Source organism: Cherax quadricarinatus, chromosome 75 (genome assembly GCF_038502225.1).
Source record: "Cherax quadricarinatus isolate ZL_2023a chromosome 75, ASM3850222v1, whole genome shotgun sequence".
Taxonomy (NCBI): Eukaryota; Metazoa; Arthropoda; class Malacostraca; order Decapoda; family Parastacidae; genus Cherax; species Cherax quadricarinatus.
The window spans coordinates 5,744,761-5,752,741 of record NC_091366.1 but is presented as its reverse complement, the minus strand read 5'-3'; the positions used below and the strand labels follow the sequence as shown (position 1 = coordinate 5,752,741).

At 38.4% G+C, this 7,981-nt stretch overlaps 1 protein-coding gene and 1 long non-coding RNA gene across 4 annotated transcripts in view; both read left to right on the top strand.

Annotated features, from left to right (window-relative positions):
- Window positions 1–7,981, top strand: part of LOC128691850 (uncharacterized) — a 406,268-nt gene that overhangs the window by 171,892 nt on the left and 226,395 nt on the right. The gene's annotated exons all lie outside the window — the stretch shown is intronic.
- LOC128691896 (uncharacterized) overlaps window positions 4,921–7,981 on the top strand; it is a 51,917-nt gene continuing 48,856 nt past the window's right edge. Inside the window, exons 1-2 of one of the 2 annotated variants that reach the window (XR_011394110.1) lie at window positions 4,921–5,542; window positions 6,109–6,209. This is a non-coding gene — a long non-coding RNA (uncharacterized lncRNA). The remainder of the gene's footprint in view (window positions 5,543–6,108; window positions 6,210–7,981) is intronic. The other variant, XR_011394111.1, reaches the window with a different exon arrangement.

The following is a 7,981-nucleotide window of genomic DNA, read 5'->3' as shown; positions in this document are numbered from 1 at the left end:
TCCAAGTTGACCGGCCAGTGCTCTCCAGATCCTGTTCTCATTCTTGTGATTACTAGTGCTAACATGCAGACCCTGTTGAGGTTGCTACAGCAGTTGGGCATCACCTTGTTTGTGTATCCAAGAGCTCCATGTATCCCCTTCATTTCTTTCCTTCAAACCCAAGAGGTAGTCGGCCTCTGGATTGTACTACTCACATTGAGGAACCTTATAATGTGCTCTTCATGCTCAGTAAACTTGCTTTCCTTGTATCAGTCAACAGCAGCTGGACCTGATGACATATCCATATGCTTCAACATTTATAACCCACAGCACTCGTCCTCTTACTCCTTTTCAATCGCGTTTGGTATCGAGGGTTTTTCCCTCTACAATGGACAACCACCACTGGCCTCGCTTTTCATAAGCCAGATACTTCAAGCCATGACACCTCTCATTACAGGCCCCTTGCTCTTACTACAGGTTCTCCTCGCTTAACGACCCAGTTTCGTTCCTAAGAGTAGGTTCGTAAGCGAGTTTGTCGTTAAGCGAGGAGCCGCCCCTTACTGATATTTGAAGCATACTGTACTGGTAGTGGGTTTGTGTAAACCATCTTTAGATGTTGTTTTAATGTCACCCTTGCATCATTTATTACATTTTTCGTATATTAAAAATAGAACTAGGCATTTAAAAAAATTAAAGTAAAATACACTTGCAGTACACTGGTAGGAGAGCTGGTAGTAAGTCCAAATGGTCATTAAACAGGTAGGTTGTTAAATGTGGAGTACCTGTAATGCACTTTGTAAACTGTTAGAATGCTTGGTAACTCATAATTCCCTCCCCTCATCAATTTGATTTACACAGGGGCCATTCTACTGTTGATCCCTTAATCCATTTGGATACCTATGTTCGCAATGCCAAATAAAAAAACGAAGGAATTTAACTTGGTCAGGTTTAGCTCTTAACCTGATTGTATTATTCGGCCTTCTGGTCTTGTGGTTGCTACAAGGCTCTTTTAATAATCATCTATTTCTCCATTAGCCCCCACTAGCCCTGGCCCAGAAGTAATCTTTCCATGTTGGATCTTCAAGGGAAATCAGCAATTTATGACCCTTGTGGGTTTAGTGCTTAGTTATGATTGTTATGATTATAACTGATTATAACTGTTATGATTATAACTGATAAAGGATTGTCTGTGCCTTGATGCTGGTATTGGACTAATCCATGTATCTGGAGAAGACAATCATTTTTTATTACAACCACCAGTTTTCGAAGAATCTTGACCTACAGTATTGTGCAGTGAGCCTCTTTATAGCTGCCTTCAGTTCACCCTCATAACCGAGTCCTTTCTGTAGTGTGGGTTACATTATATTGCTTGCTTCAGTGCACCCTGATGAGATTCCTTTCTTTAGTGTGGGTTAAATGATCTTTGTCACTGCCTTGGTATGTACCATTGCCACCCCTCACCAGGGTGGCAACAGTCTATGAAACTTGTTCCTTCACAGGAGGCTCCTTGATGCCTGAGAGAAGCTCTTAATTGAATGAATTGGACCTCTCTTGGATTGAAGCTGAATGCCTCCTGTTTCCCCAAGTACCATATGATCCAGGTGGGTTTAGCTCTTCCTGAATTTAATAATGTGAAGATTGAGTGCTGTTCACTGATGAATTATACACTTAGGTTTGGTGCTTTCCATTAAACACGACAAAATATTTTTGTATGTTTTACTGGGCTATATACAGTGTAAAATCAGTACTCAAACAACTTACTTGAACAGTTCGGTATTCGAACGCTTTGTCAGGTAAAAAAATCACTTGGAAGTTGACAGTGTGCTCAGCACTCGACCAAGCAAACATAACCTGCCAGAACTTCATTGTAAACTACAGTATTTCATGTTTCTTCACATTTCTTGGTGTTTTTTATGTTGTATAAACAAGTCACAATGGAGCCTAAGAAGATTAGTGATAACGGCCAATATAAAAGAAAACTGGGAAAAATTTGTTTGGTACTCGGACCGATCAGCACTTGAACTTAATTGTTCCAGAAGGTTGTTCAAGTGCCGAGGTTCCACTATATTTCTGAAAGCTCCACATTTGGTGCACATATGCGTGCACAAATTTAAGAAGAGGAACAATAAAGCTCTTCAAGCAGGAGAGATAGGACCAGTAATGGCCATTGAAGAAGCAGAGCCAGGAGCTTCAAATCGACCCCTGCAACCACAAATAGGTGAGTACACTCTTACTGTGTCTTTTTTTCACTAACTTATTTCACAAACCATGTCTTACGGGTTTAGCCCTCCCCCATGATTATAATAATTCACCAACTGTGATCTTAATTTTTCACTCTCCTACACCTACTAATCCCTGCCCTTCACCTCCATCATCATCATTCCACATTCATTCTTTCACACATTCCTACCTGCAGTGCTGGATGACCCTTTAGGGTTTAGTGTTTCACTTGATTATAATAGTAATGTACATTTTAGCGAGTTTCTTTGCCTACAAGTTAAACCTAGAGACTTACCCTCGGTTGGTAGCGCACTCAGCTCACACACTGAGGTCCGTGGTTCGATACCCGGTACGGGTGGATACATTAGGGTATGTTCCCTTAAGACACCTGCTGTCCATGTTTACCTAGCAGTAAAATAGGTACCTGGGTGTTAGTCGCCTTACACCTTATGCCTCTGTTCATCTAGATGTAAGTAGGTATACCTGGATGTTAGTGGACTGGTGTGGGTTGCATCCTGGGGACAAAATTTACCTAATTTGCGCGAAATGCCCTGCATAACAAGCGGCTTTCTGTATAGTAGTATGGCATTGATGTCAGTTAAGGTCTAAGTTGTACATATAGAAATTATTATTATTATTATTATTATTATTATTATTAAAGCTGTGGACATTTGTTTAACGGTTTTCATAGACAGCCGGTTAATGTACTCAGGTGTGTGTTGCCATACTTGGACTTAAGAATGGGGGAGCCACCTGAATAATAATAATAATAATAATAATAATAATCTTTATTTCTACATGTACAAGGTATACAGACCATAGCGGACATCAGTGACATACTACTATATAGAAAGTCCCTTGTCATGTACAGAATTTCGGGCAAATTAGGTCAATTTTGTCCCAGGATGTGACCCACACCAGTACTTACTTGCTTACGTCCTTATTTACTTACGGACTCATTTACTTAAGTACTTATTTACGTACTCATTTACTTACGTACTTAATTATGTACATACGTACTCATTTACTTACGTACTTATTTACGTACTCATTTACTTGTTTACTTACGTACTCATTACGTACTCATTTACTCACGTATTTGCTTACGTACTTACGTACTCATTTACTTACGTACTTATTTTCTTACGTACTTATTTACTTACGTACTCATTTACTCACGTACTCACGCTCTCGCTTCACACGGCGAGGGTCTGGGTTGGATTCCCAGCGAGGGTGGAAACATTGAACGTGTTACCTTACACCTGTTGTCTATGTTCACCCATCAGTAAAATAGGTACCTGGGTGTTAGTGGACTGGTGTGGGTCGCATCCTGGGACAAAACTGACCTAATTTGCGGGAAATACTCAGCATAACAAGCAACTTTCTATATAGCAGCATGTCATTGATGTTGGTGAGGGGCTCTTGATTTAGGGGATTGGATCTGTGCTCCAGTTCCCCGAATTAAGCCCCAATGGAAATAAGCCACTCTGTCTGACTTTTTTTGGGTTATCCCAGGTTCTCTACACATATGTTAACTATGGTCTATATACCTTGTATATGTACTGGTAGTAAATAAATATTATTATTATTATCATCATAATTATTACTACTTATTCACTAGATCAGGAAAGACTGGATACAGGTTAAGCTGTCAGTGTCCCTTATAAACCCAACAAGAAGAAAACAGGTACCTGATTACTGCTGTATATGTAGCGCTGTTTGGCCCTTGTGGTTTAGCGCTTCTTTTTTATTATAATAATGGAATATATATAACCGTCAAGTAGGTTTATTCAGGTACAGCTACATATAAATAGTTACATAAATGATCATATGTAGCAGCATTTGTGTATTATTATTATCAAAAAGAAGCGCTAAACCACAAGGGTTATACAGTGAGTATATGTGTAGATTATCTGACTTACTTGGGTCATCCTGGATAATCTACACATATACTGTTATGAATATGTAACTATGTGTATTTGTACCTGAATGAATTTTAAAATGTGCCATGAGTTCAAGCCCCACCCGTTCCAGGGTTTTCACCTCTCCCAGGATTGATCCCGGGTCCTTCAGTTTCGACCTCAGAATTGAGCTGTAATATTTTATGTTCATTTTTTTTTAAACTTGCTTGTTGAGCTTTCATTCAGTATTCATCCTGTGTTTCGTTTCTATTTTTTTCCACTTTCAGTTATGGTACCATGAATATCTCTAGGCCTTTCGTGTTAGTCAATACGTCATCAGGAGCTTGCAATATTACAGGAAAGGGGATAAAATCCGAGCAAACACATTACATGAAATCCCTAGAGCTATCTTTCAACACCCCCCCCCTCAAGGAAGGTTCCTTGATGTTGGTGAGGGGCTCTTGATTTAGGGAATTGGATCTGTGCTCCAGTTCCCCGAATTAAGCCTGAATGCCTTCCACATCCCTCCCCCCCAGGCGCTGTATAATCCTCCGGGTTTAGCGCTTCCCCCTTGATTATAATAATCAACACCCTCCATGGTTATTTTTTGCATTATACGGTACCATGTTTTGTCATTCCCTTTCATCCAGAATTTTACATAAAATAATCATTATTCAATACTCTTTATGCTGTATGACCCTTGTGGGTTTAGTGCTTACATTTGATTATAATAATTTATATCCATGTCTGCTGAAGTAATCTTCAGATAAATTATGTTTCATTATCTTCGTTTTTTTACTTTCTTTAGTGCCACAGTGATTAATGTGTCAATTACAGTACTGTGTCCATGAGCATTTAGGCCTATCATAGTACACTATCACTGATATTATAAATTTAGATTTATATAGGAGTGTGGTGTATATAATTGTAAGTAACTACATAAGAAATCCTACTTATGCAGTTAGTTTTTATTATAATAGTAATAATAATTATTAGTCTATTTCTAATTCTTAAGTAGTTTTTAACCAATGGGATTAGTTTCCCCAGAATGCATTTGCATACAATGTTATACATATTACATGTAAACTTTATTATTTGTACCACATAAAGAGAAATCAAAATTCCGATTTAAATTTGAACAGTTTGGTCGATGATAATGACATGGCGATAACTCTTTATTCACCCTAGAGAGATATTAATCCGAGATAACCCAATGAAGTTACTCAATTTTCCCCTTATTTCCATTATGGGTTCTTTTTAAGTCCTTCCCTAGGATGACCCACATAAGTTGAATAACTCCTGATTATCAATTACCTGCCAGATAACAGGTAAAAAGGTGCTAGGAGACTTGTCCATACATGTTGCCTCGACCAGCTTTCATGCAACCTACTCCTGGATGTGAACCAAGAACCCGATGGAAACAAGGACCCCTGTGGAAATAAGTAAGGACCCCAATGGAAAAAAAGTCACTTTGAGTTTTCTATTTTTAGCAGTCACTTAGACTTTTTTGGGGTTATCCTAGATAATTTGCACTATGTATGATAATTGTGCTTATGTGTACCTGGAGTTTACCTGGAGAGAGCTCCGGGGGTCAATGCCCCCGTGCCCAAATAAAATTACTTGAGAATGTTACCACTGCACTTCAAAGAACCAGAGTGTTAATCAGATTGGTCGATAACATAAAGATATAAGAGTGTCTTTACATTTCACATTACAGAAATAAACACAATACAGTGGACCCCTGGTTTGCGATCACCTCCCAATGCGACCAATTATGTAAGTGTATTTATGTAGGTGCGTTTGTACGTGTATGTTTGGGGGTCTGAAATGGACTAATCTAATTCACAATATTCCTTATGGGAACAAATTCGTTCAGTACTGGCACCTGAACATACTTCTGGAATGAAATAATATCGTAAACCGGGGGTCCACTGTACTGTATTTTGATTTTCTATTTTTAGTGCAGTGAATTATTGTTTATTGCTTACTTTTTTTTTTATCTTTCCAGAAACATTGTATTGAAGCAGTTTATGAAGATCTAGCCAAAATATGTCAAAATTATGTGCTCTTCAAAACGCATTCACTAAATCCCCAAAACAATTTAGTAATGTAAGTGATTTACTGGTTCCTCTTTATCTGAAGTATATTACATGTAGTAGTGAAAGTGGTCATGGCACACACAGTTCAGCTATAAATTTATCTATTAAGAAGACAAATAATAATGAGCCAGTTATGGAAATGACTAATAACAATAGTACAAATATAAACAAGAGCAAAGAACTCCATCCAGGTTCACAGTCTCATAATTCTAGACTTCTAGCAGCATCTTCACAACAGTTTCCATGGGCTGGTGAGCTAGCCTCTTCCCCGCCCACAGTACCGACCACCTGTTGTATGTCTGGGTGCCCTAACTGTGTATGGATTGGGTATGCTGAAGCACTTGCAAAGTATTACTGTGATGGAGGAGCCGAGGCACAAAAAAGTATCGAGAAAGAGGTCACAGATCCTAGCCTGAAGGCTTATTTGTTGATGGAAATTAGACTTAAGGGATTAGGAAAATAACAGAGATGATTATATTTTTTTATTTATTTTTTATTAACACATAGGCCATCTCACTGAGGCAGGGTGACCCAAAGAAAGAGAAAGTTACAACATCACTCCATCACTGTCTTACTAGAGGCATGCCTACACTTCAGTTCAGAAACTGCAACATATCTCCACCCCTTCATCAGAGCACAGGCATTGTATTTATTTATCAATAACTGTATATACCTGGTACATATAATTTTCCCCGTACTCAAGGACAAGGTGATACAGTCTTCCAGGACGTGTTAGTCAATAATCATCTTCATGTCTTTGAGATTAGAGTACTCATAGTCATTTGATACCATTGAATTTAGACTAAGAATTGTTATTCTACCTCAGCTTATTTCAAAGTTCAGCTTTATCTAAGGTATACAGTGGACCCCCGGTTAACGATATTTTTTCACTCCAGAAGTATGTTCAGGTGCCAGTACTGACCAAATTTGTTCCCATAAGGAATATTGTGAAGTAGATTAGTCCATTTCAGACCCCCAAACATACACGTACAAACGCACTTACATAAATACACTTACATAATTGGCCGCATTCGGAGGTGATCGTTATGCGGGGGTCCACTGTATTACCACATCCCTGGATGCCTCTCACAGCAATCAATTAACACCCAGGTACTTATTCATATTAGGCAGACAGGGGCAAATAAGTGTAAGAGAGACTTGCCAACACCTCCACTTCCCCAGGATTAAACCCACATCCTTTGGTTGTGAGCAACTGACCTAGTTTAAGCAGCAGTGTATGAGGTATTAGGTAATATTTAATATTGTGCTTATGATCAACCCCAGTATTTGAAATTAACAAACTTATTTATTAGCAAGAATACTCAAAGAAGATTAGTAATCTGATCATGTGTGCTCAAGGGGATATAGTGAATTTAGTCAACTGTTAAAATATTACATAAGAAATGTAAAGGAAAACAAGCAAAGATAGAAACTTGTAACCTAATTTATAAGTTTGACGATATGTACCACATCACTGACTTGAACAGTAGTCATATTAAAATCTATCCAGTACAGTAGGACCCCCATATCTGCGGGAGATACGTTCCAAAAACCTGCTGTGGAAAGTAGCATACCCTATACTATATATAAGTCCTGTACATACCTGTTATAAAGTTGAATTGATAAATTATGAACAATAAGTGGCAAATTATCACTTTTCACTCATGGGAAGCACTTCAGGGCTTCTCTTAGCCTTGGAAGAACTGCCAGCTTCTCTACTTTTGCACTTTGGAGCCATTATTATGCAAAATTAAGAGGTATTTTTGGGCCACAGTAAACTGT